Source organism: Diceros bicornis, chromosome 9, assembly GCF_020826845.1.
Source record: "Diceros bicornis minor isolate mBicDic1 chromosome 9, mDicBic1.mat.cur, whole genome shotgun sequence".
NCBI classification, from domain to species: Eukaryota; Metazoa; Chordata; class Mammalia; order Perissodactyla; family Rhinocerotidae; genus Diceros; species Diceros bicornis.
In genome coordinates, this window is record NC_080748.1 from 8,543,222 (window position 1) to 8,560,017 (window position 16,796).

Below are 16,796 nucleotides of genomic sequence, written 5' to 3' on the forward strand. Positions count from 1 at the left end.
ACCTCAGACTTCTATCTTCCAGAACTGCCGAAGAGTAAGTTTCTGTTGTTTAAGCCACTCAGTTTGTGGTACTTTGTTACAGAAACCATAGGAAGCTAATACACCATCTAGTCCCAAATTTGTCTCTCTAACCTAGAGCTCTCTTCCAAGCTACAGATCCATAATTTTAACTGGTTACTTGACACCTTCAAATGGATGTCAAAAAGATACTACAAATCTAACATTTCCAAAACCTAACTCGGTTCTTTTACATCCTCTGCCACCAAACTTGACAAAATAAAAGAAAAGAAAACAAAATGAAATCCAAGGTTTCCTCTCTCAGTAAATCACATTCCCACACACCAGAAACATGGTGGTAATTCTTAGCACCTCTGACTCTGTCCGCACGGCCCATATCCTAGCCAAATCCAAGTCCTTGGAAAGTCCTCTGGAATCGTCCACTGCCATATCCTAACTGTCCTGACAACCACGTGATAAAGATGGCACCGTTTCCTGCCTGGAGGAGAGAGATCAAGGCAACCACTTAGCAACCTGGTAGCAGTGCCGCCGTGCTCCAATTCTGTTACGCTCCGGTCATCCGCTTCCCTCTCCCTCCTGCACCACAGTTCAGCCACACGGCCTTTCATTTCCTTAAACACAACAAAACCCTCTCCCCTCACAGGGATGTTGCACATGCTTACCTAGAATCTGCTCCAGGCCTTTCTATCCCCTGGTTTCACATCCCTAGGTCCTTTGTATGATTTAGTTCTCGGCTCAACTGCCACATTCCAGGTCTTCCTGGCCCATGCTGTCTAGAAGTGCTCCTCCCCAAGCAGTTGTCTCTCTCAGCCCTATTCATGCCCTTCATAGATGTGATCACATTAGCAAACATTGTGTGCACGGTATGCATTGGTTTGTGGTCTGTCTCCCCCCAAGAGTAAGTTTGAGAAGGCAAGGCGGCATCTGCCATGTCCATCATCCCCTGTGTAGTGTCCGGGGGTGCTCTACACTCCACAGCTGCCTGGCTTTGGAGCCTCATCTCCACCACACTGTCTCTCATTCGGTTCTGCACATCTAGCATGTTCTCCTCCATCACAGGACTCCCCTTTGCCATCTGTATTTGCCTGCTTAACCTCCTACTCACGCCTCAGATGCTCTAACACCTGCTGCTTCCTCAGTGAAGGCTTCTTGACCCTTAGACCAGGTCAGGCCCCTCTTGTACCCTCTCCTGGCACAATGTCCTTCTCCTTTATAGCACTACCAGAGCTGAAATTTTATATTGATCAATGTCCAACTCTCTCACTAGACTAAAACCCATCAAGGCAAGAATCATAACCAGTTTTGATCATCACTGTATTCCAGTGCCTAGTACAGCATTGACACATCACTGCTTACAAATATATTTGTTCAGGGGCTGGCCCTGTGGCATAGTGGTTAAGTTTGTGCATTCCACTTCAGCAGCCTGGGGTTTGCAGATTGGGATCCCGAGCACGGACCTACATACGGCTTGTCAAGCCATACTGTGGCGGGCGTCCCACAAATAAAGTAGAGGAAGATGGGCAAGGATGTTAGCCCAGGGCCAGTCTTCCTCAGCAAAAAGAGGAGGATTGGCAACAGCTGTTAGCTCAGGGCTAGTCTTCCTCACACACACACATTTTTTCATTACTCAATGAAAAAATGAAGTGATTTGCCCAAAGTTACACAGCTTATTAGAGGCTATCTGGGACTGCAATCTAAGTTTCCTAACTTACTGTCTTGTGTGTGTGTGTATGCAAAATATACTATATATTAAAAATGTATAAAATACATATGTACAATTTAAAGAAAAAACAAAAGGAATACATGTGTCTGCGCAGGTTCAGCAATACAACATCACTGTTATCTTAGAGGCTTCTTGTCGGCCTCTCCCCCACACCATCCCTCTTCCCATTCCCGGAGGCAACTAGCATCCAAAATCTTGTATTAACTATGCTCTTGCTTTTTGTTGTGAGGATGTCTCTGTAAATAATATATTATTTAACTGAGCATGATTTAACTTTATATAAATGCAATCACATTGTGTATATTCTTCTGTGAATTGCTGTTTTGTTGTGGTCTAACATTACACTTTTGTGGTTGGTTCATATTAATGCATGTGGTTGGAGGTCGTTTTCACTGCTGCACAGTTATTCCATTTTATGATTATACCACAATTTCTCTATTCCTTTGACTGCTTGTAGACTTTTGTGGTGTTTCCATTTCGTGGCCATTATGAACAATAATGCCATGAACATCCCTCCACCTGTCTCCTGGTACGTGTGTGTGTTTTTCTGGAGTATGTACCTAGAGTGTAATTGCTGGACCTGCGGAATTCACAGGTGTAACAGACATCACTTTTCTGACACCTCAGATCTTCTCAGCCTCACCTATCTCCGGGAAACTTGGCTACGAATTCCACCCTGCCTGTCCCTGCAGCAATCAACTTGGTGAGTTTTGCTCAGCTGCCACCAGTGGAGTCAAATTTATGCAGTTTCTGCCTTGGCTACCAGCTCCTGCTTCTTCCTCACTTCGGACTCAGATGAAGTGTCATGACACTGGCCATAGGCTCTACCTTTCCAGCTTTTGGATGGGCCAGATGTAACCTGAAAGTATAAGGAAGTCAATCCCAATGGGGTAAGCTTGGATCAAGGGGGGCAGGAGGTGAGAGAGAACCAGCAGGCAAATCTACTCTCCATCTCCCCCTCAGAGTGACACAACAGGTCCCTCAGAAATGACTCTCCCCTCACCTCCCTCTTCCTTCTCCTTCATGCCTACTTCCTGGGACTGTGCTCCCCAATAAAGTGTGAGCAAAGAAGCTTTGCCCCAGGCTCTCTTTTCTAAGGAATCTAGCCTAAGACTCCAGATAATGCCAAGTTCCTGACCATTGTGGTTGCACAAATTTTCGACTTCCACCAGCAGTGGAGGAAAGCTCAGTTGTTCTACATTCTCTTCAACACTCGGTATTACCCAACTTTGAAATTTCCTGCCAATCTGGGGAGTGTGAGATGCCATCTTTTCGTGGTTTTAATGTTGGTGATTACTAATGAGGGTGAGCATCTTTTTTTATGTTTATAGACTGACTCATTGTTGTATATACTCTACTACACTGCACTGTCTGTCTTTCAAGTTTGGCAAATTGACCATCTAGTGTTGTTACAAGCCAGATATTCAGCCTGGGAATATTAACAATAGAGCTGCTTTGGATTTGCTTTGCATAAATATCTAAGTAGAGGAAAGTCTGCTATTAAAAGCAAAAAGGGAGATTTCTGATTCTGAAAAAAAATCGAGTAGGAGGAACCAGATTTACCCTTTCACCTAAAAAACTACTAAAAACAACCTCAGTATATGAAACAAGAGTTTTCAAACATTAGTTGTCAGGCAACATGTGACAGTGATCCCTGACATATGAGAAACAAGTGAGGTGAGCTCTCTGACTGCCCAGCGAGCACTGAAGCACAAGGAGGAATCCAGACCAGAGCCTGGAGCTCTCCCTTACTTGAGACGGAGTTGGGATTTCGGGAGGAACGTAGTTTGTGCACTTCAAACTACAAGATGCTGCCAAAACAAAATAAAATGAGAGATAAACTGTGTTACGGGATTGGAAGATTCAATATGGTTAATATGCCACACTTCCCCAAATTGATCTACACATTCTCTTTGGTAGAAATTGAGAAGCTGTTTCTAAAATACATAGAAACGCAAAGAACCTAGAATAGCCAAAACCACTTTGAAGAAAAAGATGGAGGGCCTACAGTACCTGAATTTCAGACACAGAGCTACGTTTATCAAGATGGTCTGGCATTGGTGAAAAAATGGAAAATTGATCACTGAACAAAATAAAGAGTCTAGAAATAGACTGACACATGTATGGTCAATTGATTTTCGACAAAAACACAAAGGCAGTTCAGTGGGAAAAGTATGGTCTTTTTAACAAATGGTGCTGAAACAAGTAGAAGCACAGACGCGAAAAAATAAACCTGATTCATAGCTCATGTCAGATACAAACATTAATTCAAAGTGGATCATAGACCTAAATATAAAATCTAGATATATAAAACTTCTATAAGAACACACAGGAGAAAATCTTTGTGACCTTGGCTTAAGCAAAGATTTCATAGATACAACACCAAAAAGCACAATCCATAAAAGAAAAAAATTGATAAACTGGACTTCATCAAAATTAAGAATTTCTGCTTTTTGAAAGAGACTCTAAAGAGAATGAAAACATAAGCCACAGGCTGGGAGAAAATGTTTGCAAATCACATATCTGATACAGGGCTTTTGTCCAGAATATATAAAGAACTCTCAAATGCAATAATATGAAAACAAACAATTCGATAAAAAATAGGCAAAAGATTTGGATAGACGTTTCATGAAAGAAGATATACAGATGGCAAATTAGCACATAAAAAATGCTCAATGTCATTAGTCATTAAAGAAATGCAAATTAAAACTTCTCTAAGATACCAGCACACACCTATTAGAATTGCTAGAATGAAAAAACTCATCACATCAAGTGTTATTGAGAATGTAGAGTAACTGAAACTCTCATTCACTGCTGGTGGGAATGTAAAATAGTACAATGACTTTAGAAAACAGTTTGGCAGTTTCTTTAAAAGTTAAACATATTTACCACATGACTCAGTCATTCCATTACCAGGTATTAACCCAGGAGGAAAGAAAGCATGTATCCACGCAAAGACTTGTATATGAATGCTCATAGCGGCTTTACTTGTAATAGCCCAAACTGGAAACAACCAAAATATTATTCACTCGTGACTGGATAAATCGTGGAATACTACCAAGCAAGAAAAAGGCACAAGCCAGTGACACAGTCAATGACAGGGATGACTCTCAAAATAATAATGTTGAGGGAAAGAAGTCAGACAAAAAAAAAAGAGCTCATGCTGTATGATTCTTTTTATATAAAACTTTAGAAAATGTGGACTAACTTATAGTGATAGGCAGCAGATCAATGTTTGCCTGGGAATGGGGGTATGAGGGAGGGAGGGATTACAAAGTGGCATGAGGACACTTTTGGTGGTGATGGCTATGGTCATTATTTTGATTGTGGTGGTTGTTACTTACGTGAAAACTCATCACACTGTACACTTTAAATATGTGCAATTTATTGTATGTCCATTATACCTTAGAAAGTTAAAAAAAGCAAATTTAAAACAAAAATGGAGACCATTTCCACTCATAATATATTTAGTTTAAACTTATGGTTGTTTAAACAGGAAAAAAAATAATTATTTTTAAGAGCCCAGATTTTTCTATTAATCACAAGTGATCCTCACAAGAGTGATTAGAAACCCAGAATGAATATGGGTTATTCCATTATTCACTGTTCTTAAGAGGAATGGAGCTCTGGAAACAGCAAAGACTCTCTGAGCCGCATTTTCCTGCCCACAAAATGAGAATAACAACACCTACCTGCAGGTTTATCTGGGTGGGCCCCGTGTGGTCACAAGGGTTCTCGTAAGGGAAAGAGGGAGGCAAAAGAGTCGGAGAAGGAGACGTGACAATGGAACCAGAGGTCCCAGTGACGTGATTTTCTGGCTTTGAAGATAGAGGAAGGGGCCATGAGCCAAGGAATGCAGGTGGCCTCCAGAAGCTGGAAAAGGCAAGGAAATGGATTCTCTCCTAGGGCCTCCAGAGGAATGCAACCCTGCCAATCCCTTGAATTTAGCTCTGTGAAACCCATTTCAGACTTCTGCCCCCTAGAACTGTAAGATAAATTTGTGTTATTTTAAGCCATTAAGTTTGTGGCAACTTATTACAGGAGCAAGAAGAAACTAATACATAACCTATCCATAAACACTTCATTTCCTCAAAGACCACCATTAAGGGTCTGTTCTCTTCCAGAGTGAATATCCCAATTCCTATGCATCTCACAGGTACCACACCAATCTGTTCAGCTTTGTAGCTCTCCACTTAACCTGCTCTCCAAACACGTCCTTCTTTATAAACGAAGCTCAGCTATGGACAGAGCATGTGCTATTAGGGGTCTGACCAGTACTGGGAATAACAGATCACCTCTTCCTCCGTCCAATTCAAGGCAGTCCCATCCTTCAGGAATTCTCATTACCAGAAGGATAAACACTTCAGTTTTTCCTCTTGGGAAGGCTGCTAATTTGAATTTCTATGTCCTTCTCAGCATCCTCTACTCTTTTCAAAGACTTAAGTCCTTTGCTCTCAGCTGCAAATTAATACACTAATTAACACCATCTTCTTCATTTCCCAGCCTTTCACCATCTATATCGTTTTCTCAGAAGTTTTTGGTAAGAAGAATCAGAACTGTCTAGATCACAGAATATGGTTGATTATAAATATGAAAATGCATATCAGATAAAGATGGAAATAATGAAGCTGGGTACCAGAGGGGTACTGTAGATATTAAACTAATTTACTGTTTTTCCTGTTTAACTTGAGGGGTGACCCAGGGCTCTCGAGAATTTGTGAGCTTGTTTTGCAGGAGAAAGAGAAAGCCTTCAGGGAGGTTGTGATCACCAAATGGCCTGGCCGGCCCTCAGCAGCCATTGGAGTACACAAGTCAGATTGCCCAGGGGCTTATCAGGAGTGACCCCTTTGCTTTCCTGAAGCCCCTCCTGCCAAGCCCCTTAGCTCTGTAAACACCCCCTGCTTTCTGTTCTTGGGCGGGCGGATTTGAGCCAATGCAGGCTCCCCGCTACTCGTTTTGGCCAATCCAAATAAATCTTTCTCCATCTCCAACACCGATGTCTCAGAGTTTGGCTTCCTGTGCATCGGGCACATGAATTTTAGATTAAGAGGTTCGGTATCAATTTCATCATATATTTACTACAAACGGAAAACCTCAGTCGGCCTCAAGATTGCATCTGTTTTGGGTTAAAACTGTAGTCTTCTTTTAAGGCCACCTGCCAAAGCTGGCTGCTCTAATTTGCTCCCCATCTGGGTGGATTCATTTCAATTCATCAGTATAATCAATGTTCTAAAAATAAGTTAGAAATAATAACACGTTTAAAAACCAAGACCCAGTGGTGTTGATGTTTATGTCAAACTGAGTTAAACAGGATTCATCAAAAGACAACACTGAACCCTACTTGGATTTGATCAGACCAAACTGGAAAAACACAATAATCTTTGACTTATATGTGTTCAAAGATCACACCTTCCTTTGTCTTCTAGGGATAAAATCAGAAGATCAGCTATGCATGATAAATCATTTTAACACATGATTTTTTTGTAGTTTTCCAAAAAAACAAGTGAAAGATTGCTATGTACCTTCAGGATCCTAAGACCACCAAAGTTTCTCAACGTTGGCACTATTGACATTTTGGACAACAGAATTCTTTGTTTGGGGGCTGTCCTGTACGTTGTGGGATGTTTAGCAGCATCCCTGGCCTCTACCCACCAGAGGCCAGAAGCATCCTCTCACACACAATCACGACAATCAAAAACATTGACAGACCTTGCAGAATGTCCCCTGGGAGCAAAATCACCCCCAATTGAGAACACTAAGCTAAACTAGTTCAGTAACGATCACCTGTTTAGTAATGGTTAAAGTAAATACCTTGTAACAGTACCCAATGTGACTGTCACTTTCAATTGGCCTTAAAGGCCTAAAATGGAGGGCTTGGTTACAAGCCATTTTCTCCACAACTCGAGGAGCTATGGGAGAAAATCTATTGTCTGTTGACTATTACAATTCTACTCTTCTTTTTCCAAAAATTAGTACTATTGATTCCTTCACACTCAGAGACACCAATTTTGCAAAGGCAGTAAGAAAAACAAAGAACAAACCACTCTATACTCATTTTGCCCTCTTCTCATTGTCATTGCTCACTGAAGAACAGGAAACTTCAACATTTCCACCAGCAGTCATTAAAGACAGGCTCCCAATTATGGATGAGGGGGACCTCTCCACCACTTAGCTGTAGAGGATCACAGGGTCACAGCTAAGGGATGCCCTCAGAACAAGGCCGGCCAATCCGACATGTGCATCTCCTCTACCTCTTCTCTGTCTTTATTCGGATAGAAAGTTGTGCCTGTATTAAGGAAGACTGCATCACTCTCCAGCCTTCATCCTAATCCTGCTCTCTGGAGCCATGGCAGGATACGTCTAACTCCTCTTCTAAACAGCAGCTCTTTGAGAAGTTGATGTTCCATTAATGCAACATCAAGATATGTTTCAAATTCTCAACAACCTCATGACATAAGCCCACATAGGACATTGTCAGCTATAGTTTTGCCATAAGTTTGGGCAAAGGTGATTTGTGGACCAGTACTAAGGTTTTAAGCCCCTAAGTCTTTCATAGTAGTATTTCCATTAGAGAATTTTTCCAAGTTGGAATTTAAAGTGCCAGGAATACATCTCCTTTACCCCAAAACTGCAGTAGCCTGCCCCGAATCCACAAGAATGGGCTCTGACTCCAAAGCTTGGCAGTCACTTCATAATTGAGAAAAAGGACATTTCGTTGTAACTGCTTGTTACTCGTCAAAAACAAAAAGATGGAAGAAGTGTGTCAAATACTTACTGCTTCCCATTCTTCAGGGAAGCCTTGCTCACCCCCGAATGGCGGTGCCTTGAACAGAAGAAGTGAATTAATTTCCTAGCTAAATCTGTTATTCAAATATTTAACGACTTCACCCTCAAGCTGTATAAACACTGACCGCTGTGGGTAGGGCTGGTTTGCATCGGGATGAGGGGGTTCTATGGGAGAGCACCTAGAGACACCCTCCAAAAGTAATCCCAGCTGGTTTCTTTCCCTCTTGCCAAAAGATGGGCTTTTCTAGGTAAATTCTTATTTATCTTAGCCTTGTGGTTTGAATCTGTGGACCAAGAATGTAACACAGGGAGTCTGTGGGGAGGGGTGAGGGTTGGGGATGATAAATGCATATCCTATCGGTTCCCTGGCTGAGAATGTCATCGACAGAATCTGGCATCAAGCATTTGGCATCTGTGAAACTGTCAGCCTTCTGGAGAGGTGGGGTTATCTCTTATTTGCAGACAGGCGTTATTGCCATAAATTGCTGACAAAGGCAATATATCTGATTCTATGTGTAACTATGTATTCTATTGTTAGAAATAACAACATTTTAATACAACTTACACCAGTCACAGACTAGTTAGTAGCGGATCAACTAAAACCATTAATAAAAATGGTAGTGGTCCGTATAAAACCGCTGCCTAGGTCTGCAAATGTTGCTGAACTGACCCCGGAATGCTCTGTCCTTCTAGGCAGGGCAATAAGCTGTGATTCTGCAGCTACAAAGTGTCAGGCTTAGGATTCCGAGCTGCCACGTTGGGCCACACTTGGGGGATACTATGTTCCCAACCCTTCCACAGAGCTGCCTCATTTCACCCTCTGTGAGGCAACTCAGGTCACCGACTGTTTTAAACCATATCTTTTCTAGTGCTTCCACTCTTTTCTGAAAGCACAGGTGCCAACACCATTATATGTCGTCAGTAGAGGGGTTGGGTAAAAGCAAGACACCCTACCTAGAAATAGGACCAGACGAAGATGCCCTTTGACAACTGCACTGCAAAAATTAACACAGACTGGTTCAGAACAGAGAAAACCAAAGTCGCCTTAAATATATGACAAACTTCCAGACCTGTAGAACGGAATACACCTAAGCAAAGACATCAATTAATGTATACAATAAAGAACCAGTCAAAGAAAGGGGTACTGGTCAGCAGTGGAAGCATGGCAAGAACGCAACCCTGGAAGAAGGCGGATATCCGTGCGAGGGAGGGCCACGTGCCAAACGTCCGCTCTCCCAGTGTGAGGACACGACACATGTGAATCACAGTAACTGACATTACCAAGCACTAGTAGGTGACAACTAATCACTGCTCTAAACACTTCTCATGTGTTAATTCAATTTTCTCAGCAAGTCTGGAGAGTGGGTTCTGATATTAATCATCGCCATTCTGCAGATGAGTAACCCGATGCACCAGCTTCTCGGCCCCTTTCTCCCGGCTGCAGCCTCACAGAGCGATCTTCCGAGTATGGAATGGGTCCTAATCCCTACTTCAGGCAGCCGTCAGGTAGGAGGGCCGTGGGGCGGCTTTGAGCCTAGTCCTCTGGGTGCCTGTCCCTCAGACGGCGACTAGTCCTTAGCACTCCGGTTCTTCCTCCGTCCCACGTGCTCGGCTAATCTGAGTCCACACCTGAGACAGGAGTCACCTTCCTGGTGCTAACAAACCATGTTCCTGACACTGACAATGCTAGAATTTGCACCAATTGTTCTTAACCCCAACCACTTGGAGAGATTTAAAAAATACCAATTAGATCAGAATCTCTAATTGAGGGACCCAAGCATCAGTATGTTTTTAAAGCTCCCCACGTGGTTCAATAGGCAGCCAGGATCGAGAACCCTGCCTAAGCCTGAGGTTACTCTGCCAAGGGGGGCCTAGCCAGCTGTCATAGTCAGGGTTCTCCAGAGAAACAGAACCAACAAGAGAGTATATAACAGGACAGAGAGAGAGAGATGAATCTTCTATAAGGAATTGGCCCACGTAATTACATGATTATGGAGGCTGACGAGTCCCGAGATATGCAGGATGAGTCGGCAGCTGGAAGCCCAAAAAAGCTGATGGTGGAGGTTCCAGTCAAAGCTGAAGGCGAGAGAAGACCAAGGTCCCAGCTAGAAGACAGTCAGGCAGAGAGCTAATTCTCCCTTCCTCCGCATTTTTGTTCTATTCAGGCCTTCAGTGGATTGGACGGAGCCCACCCACACTGGGGAGGGCCATCTGCTTTACTCAGTCCACCGATTCAAATGTTAATCTCATCTAGAAACACCCTCACAAACACACCCACGATAATGTTTAACCAAGTATCTGGGTACCCTGTGGCCCAAGCAAGTTGACATGTAAAATTAACCATCACACAAGCCTTGCCCAGACAATATCTTCCTGTCTCAGGGTGTTTTTCCTTTGAAATGTCTGTACTGTACCCATAAGGTGTCTGCACATTAAACCCTAAAAGGGTATGTTGTCATCTCTACTTCTAGGGCATTGACTGTCAAGATAAATGGTCTCCACATCTTTTTGATTACACGTCCGTGTAAGGAAATTTTTTAAAATTCTGTACGTCCCTATACACATTTAATTATTAATTTATAAATTATATCAAGGTTCTATTGGATGAGAATATACGGATATATTCTGATATACACACACACATACACACACACACACACATTCTGAAACGTTCTGCCCACCCCAAATGCAGTACCCCCACCACTTTGGAGATTACAGGTATAGATACTGCGTTTGTCTCTTTGATGACAGGGATTTGTATTGTTCATTCTCTTTTTTAAGAGAAATGGTATCTCTCCAGCTAGACTTACTGGTGAGTGCTTAAGCTTCTTTGTGGGGCTGGAGCATATTAGAGTGCCCGGAGCATATGGGGGAAAACAGTTAGGACAGGAACTGGCATGCTTGTCCTGACGGAAATTCGCCTGCAGCTCTATAGACAAGCAACAGGAGCCCACACTCACCTAGCTCTTGTCACGGGCTAGGTGCTGTTGGAAGCACTTTTCCTACACATGGCAGAGACTTCTAGCAGTCACCTAACTCAGGCACACCAGGCGTGTCTCCCAGCACTCGGTCACCAATGTGGCCGTGCCCCCGAGGTCTAGCCAATGGAGTGTGAACTGCAGAGGAGTGTGTGCCACGAAGCTCATGAATCTTAGGCTGCAGGGCGCCTTCCAAGCCTTGCGAGCGGCTGTAGCAATCCAGTCACAGGGGACTGTATTCTTTTTCTTAGAGAGCTTCCCCCAGATTGTGTTCTCCTCAGGCCTCACCACACCTGGAACAACCCCACTGGAACGACCCTGCCAACACCCTTCCCTGGTATGTGGGTGGGGTGTCAAGGTCCGAGGGGCCCTGGGAATCACCTGTTGAAGGTGCAGAGCCTTCAGGAGCCTGGACCCCTGCGGAATGTGTGGAATGGAGCCGCCACCACACCAGCGCCCACCACTGACCCAGGACATCCGCCCTGGGCTGTTAGCGAGTCCTTACGCTTTTATGTGTCAAGCCATCGACATGTTGGGCTTTGTTTATTGTAGGGCCTAGTGTCACCGTAACTAATGACCTCATTGTCACGTTTAATCCTCACAACGACCTAAGTGCTGCATGTGGCTCTGAGGCAGGGCCTTCAGTGAGGGGCACTAGGTCACACAGCTCATCAAAGTGGAGCTGGACTTACCCTGACTGGGGTTAAGAGCACAGAGCTGAACTCCAGCTCCGCCTAATCCCAAGAACCAGACTCGGGGAGTGTCAGGAGCGTGCGGTGCCTGTCACCTCCCTGCAGACGGGCCTAAGCATTCTACCAACTTCGTAGACTGTCATGAGGGCTAAATAAAATAATCCATGTAAAATACCTAGCAGAGTGCTCAGCTTATAGTAAACACTCAGTGAATGTTAGCACTTTATTACAATAAGCTTGTGGTTATCATCGTTTCCTCTTGCTGTTTGCAGTAGCTTTATGTATTTCACTATACGAAAATCTTCGTTCTGAAAAAGGACTTACTCTCTTCATGTAAGATTTTTCTTCTCAAAAACAACCCCCACCCTCCAGTCCAAAGTCTCCCTAATCTGATTTTCTACACACAGAGGTCATTGTATGATGAATATTCTGCTCTCTTGGTGTTACGGAATGAGAACCTCTAAACAATTGCTCTCCAAGAATGTTGCCTTTGGTCACACAAGCAGTATGCATTATGTTGCAATGCTAACCCTTGCTCTTTTTCCTGTTGGTCTCACCAAGAAACTAGTCTTATCAGCCTGTGGAGGGAGAGAATGAAGCAGTAGCACAAAGACAGCTGGTCCTTGGGAGCCTGGGTCTCGCTGACTTGCCAGGGTGAAGCCCCATGAGAGAGAAGTTTCTTACAACCACAACATTCACCATCCATTTCCGAGGAGAAAAGAGGAGCAGGGGGGAAGTCATCTGAGAGTGTCTTAAGCTCAGGATTTGCTTGCTTACTTTAGACAGAGTCCACTAAAATACAGCCTTTGTTATTTTTACTGTACTGCGTACTGATCAGACCCTAAGTCCCAAATCAATGACTACATTTTTGCAAACACAGGATTTCTTGCCCTGAATCAGCCCCAAACCACACTTACGTCTCCAAAAGAGAGCTACAAATGTATCAAAAAGAAAGGACAGCAGAGGTTCTCTGATGGGCCATCCTTGAAGACTGCACTCAAAGGCAATTTGAGTTATGGTGCACTCAAAAACCATCCCTTCCCCACCAACCCCGACCGGCATCTCTGCCCCAAGCTTCGCCCAAGTGTCCTCAGTGAGCTCCTTGCCTGTCTTGGTCCAGAACATCAGCAGGTGTCTTTGTTTCCCTGCTGCCTGGTCTCACCTTTGAGCAAGGCTTGTATTCAGTGTCCTTCTCATGAGGCTAGTGGGCCATCAGGCAAGTAAGATCTCAGCTAACCTAGCCCCCTCTTCTTGCTGCACAGGTTTCAGAATTTTCAGGGAAGACATTCAGGGTTTCAATACATAATATTATCACAACCCACTCACACATGGCAACACCCCATTCCCAGAAGACAGTCTCCTTCAGTTCTCCAGCCATCTTTCAACAGTCACTCATCAACAGATATTTCCAAGCAATAAATATCTTAGCTGCTGGGGCAATGGTGGGAAACAAGGGAGACGTGGTCCAGCTCCTTGGGCACTTAGGGCCCGGAGGGTACCTGTTTGTACAAGGAAACAGGCTGTTACCGTACAGGCTGATCATGTAAGATAAGGGACATTCAGGGGCCTAGGAAAAGCCCCCGACCCAGACTTGGGGAGTGGCAGGAAAGACTTGCTGGAAGCAGAATGACTAGGAGTTATCCAGGTGAAGGAGGTGGAGGGAATGGAATGGGGAGAACATTCCAGAAGAAGTGCAGATTCAAAGGTCCTGAAACAAGAGTGTGCACCCTGAGTTTAAAGAATTGACAGATCACTAAGGGAAGAGCAGAGTGTGGGAGGAGAGGGGTGGTGAGGGAGGGAGCTGAAGGGTAAGTGAGGCAGGCCAGGGTGTGCTGGCCTTGGAGGCTGAGTTAGGGAGTTTGACTTTTATCCTAGGGGCAATTGGGGACCATCAAAGGGTTTAAAGCAGAGATGTGATGATCTGATTTGCATTTTATAAAAGTAACTCTTGGCTACAGATCAGAGAACTATCGAATGGGGACAAGTCTGGAGGCAAAGGATCAGTGGATGACTGCTGCAGGTAACCAAGAAGAGCTCAGATGGGGTCTGGACAAGGTGGTGGTGATGGGGGCGCAGGCTGCTGGACACACTGGAGGAACTTTTAGTAGATCGGATTGGTTCGTGATATGCTGGAGGTGGAGGAGAGTGGGAAGATGTCTTAGAAAATTCAGACAGGAAATATAGGAACTGAAGAGTTGCTCTGTGGGTCAGAGGAATGAGTTCAGAGTGGGGCATGTTGAGTCTGAGGTATTCAGTATGTACTTAGCTATATGGGCTTAGCAAAATGAAATTTAATAATATGCTACTTTTTGGTTATTTTTTCAGTTCATACCAAGTTATTTACTATCTTGGGTTTATACATTCACCTTTTAAAAGATGAGTAAATCCTAAATAACATTGAAACACATTGTGAGAAAAGAAATTTTTATAATTTTCTCACAAAGATATCCTTTCTTCTGAATATAACCACTTCAATAAAGCCTCCAACAGCATCAGACTGTCTCTCCCCTTAATAAAATTTATTGTCATGAAGCCAGTATTTGGTCAACGGTGTTGAAAAGCAGGTTTCACTATTCTTAGACAAAGCTCTCGTTTCACAGCAGAGCTCCAAAAGTCTCCCACAGGCTGCGTTAAGGATGCCAAATAAAAGTAAATTTTTCAACAACAGCCGATATAAAAAGAGGGAGGAGGAAAACTCAATAGCCCAGCTGAGAAATGAACAAAGGAAATGAAGATAGTCCCAGTAAAAGAAAATACAATGGCCCTGAGACACTCAGAGTTCACTCAGGATAAGATAAACGTAAATCCAGCTATCCTGAGACACCATTTTCCACTCTGAGATGAACGAAGATGAAGGAGTTTGGTGACACACTGTGCTGCAAGGAGGTAGGAAAACAGTCTCTAAAGGAGGTGTAAATGGGTACAATTTCCATGGAGGCCAATTTAGCAATAGCCCAAAATTTAATATGCCCACAACAGTTTGTTTCAGCAAATCCATTTCAAGACGTTTGTTTACCAGATATACTCATACGTATGTGAAATAAGTTCACAGTTATTCACTGAAGCATTAAAATAACCTCAACACCCATCAACAGAAAACTAGTTTATGTAATACGTTACAACTATAGAACAGAATACTATGCAGCCATCAAGAAGAATGAAAAAAGGTGGAAACAACCAAATGTCCATTGCCAGGTGAATGGATAAACAAAATATGGTGTATACATACAATGGGATATTATTCAGCCATTAAAAGGAAATGAAATTCTGGGGCCGGCCTCGTGGCTTAGCGGTTAAGTGAGCGCGCTCCGCTACTGGCGGCCCGGGCTCGGATCCCGGGCGTGCACCGATGCACCGCTTCTCCAGCCATGCTGAGGCCGCATCCCACATACAGCAGCTAGAAGGATGTGCAACTATGACATACAACTATTTACTGGGGCTTTGGGGAAAAAGAATGAGGAGGATTGGCAATAGATGTTAGCTCAGGGCCCGTCTTCCTCAGCAAAAAGAGGAGGATTAGCATGGATGTTAGCTCAGGGCTGATCTTCCTCACAAAAAAATAAAAATAAAAATAAAAATAAAAAGGACATGAAATTCTGATGTATGCTATAACATGGATGAACCCTGAGATGATTAAGCTAAGGGAAATAAGCTGGACAGAAAAGGACAAGTATCGTGTGATTCTACTCATATGAATCCTACGACAGTCAAATTCACAGAAACAGAAAGCAGAACGGTGGTTACCAGGGACTGGGGGGCAGGGGGAGTTACTGTCTAATGGGCACAGAGTTTCAGTTTAGGAAGACGAAAAAGTTCTGGAGATGGATGGTGGTGATGGCTGCACAACAGTGTGAGTGTGTATGCACTAATGCCACAGAAGTGTACACTTAAAAACAGTAAATTTCATGTTATATATACTATTTTATCACAATAAAAAAAAGAATGAAGAAGTGCTTTATGTACTGATATGGAATAATTTCCAAAATATATCATTAAGTGAAAATAAAATTTTCAGAATACTATGTATACTATATCATCACTTGTGTAAAAACTAGAGGGGGATAGAAGAAAATACATTTACTTATATAGGCACAGAATTTCTACAAAGCATGTGGAAGGACCTGGTAATACTGGCTGCCTCGCTGGGGGAGCTGGGGACCTAGAGGTGTTAGTGGGCTGGAAGGCAGGAGAGAGGAGGCAACATTTCAGCAGATCCTCTTTTGTACCTTCTAATTTTCTAGCATGTAAGTATATTACATATTTTTAAAAATTAAAACAATTAAAATTTAAAAATACAATTAAAATTTTTATAAGAAATAGAGTTTTTCTTGCTTTCTTAAAAACTGCCATCTCTCTCACTATGAAAATTCATATTTTAAATAATCAGTTTTTTAAAAATAGATTTTTAGTAAATTAGTGGGATATATCTTTTTGTTCAATTAGCAAATTAAACTATCATGAACACTAAATTTTGAATATAAAACCACCTGAATAAAAACATTCGTAAAGGACGTTGTTTTCTGTCATGTGGCTACTTCATTCACAGCCTTTAGCTTAACTACTTGGACTAAATCTTTCTCACTCCTTCATAATCCATCT

At 43.1% G+C, this 16,796-nt stretch overlaps 1 protein-coding gene across 3 annotated transcripts in view; it reads right to left on the bottom strand.

Annotated features, from left to right (window-relative positions):
* The window catches only part of SPATA13 (spermatogenesis associated 13), a 350,174-nt gene that overhangs the window by 321,444 nt on the left and 11,934 nt on the right, over positions 1–16,796 (bottom strand). The window contains exon 1 of one of the 3 annotated variants that reach the window (XM_058547862.1): positions 10,513–10,594. The exons of the other annotated variants lie outside the window; for them this stretch is intronic. The gene's annotated coding sequence lies outside the window, so the exon portion shown is untranslated. Of the gene's footprint in view, positions 1–10,512; positions 10,595–16,796 lie in introns of those variants that run through there. 3 annotated transcript variants of the gene reach the window in all.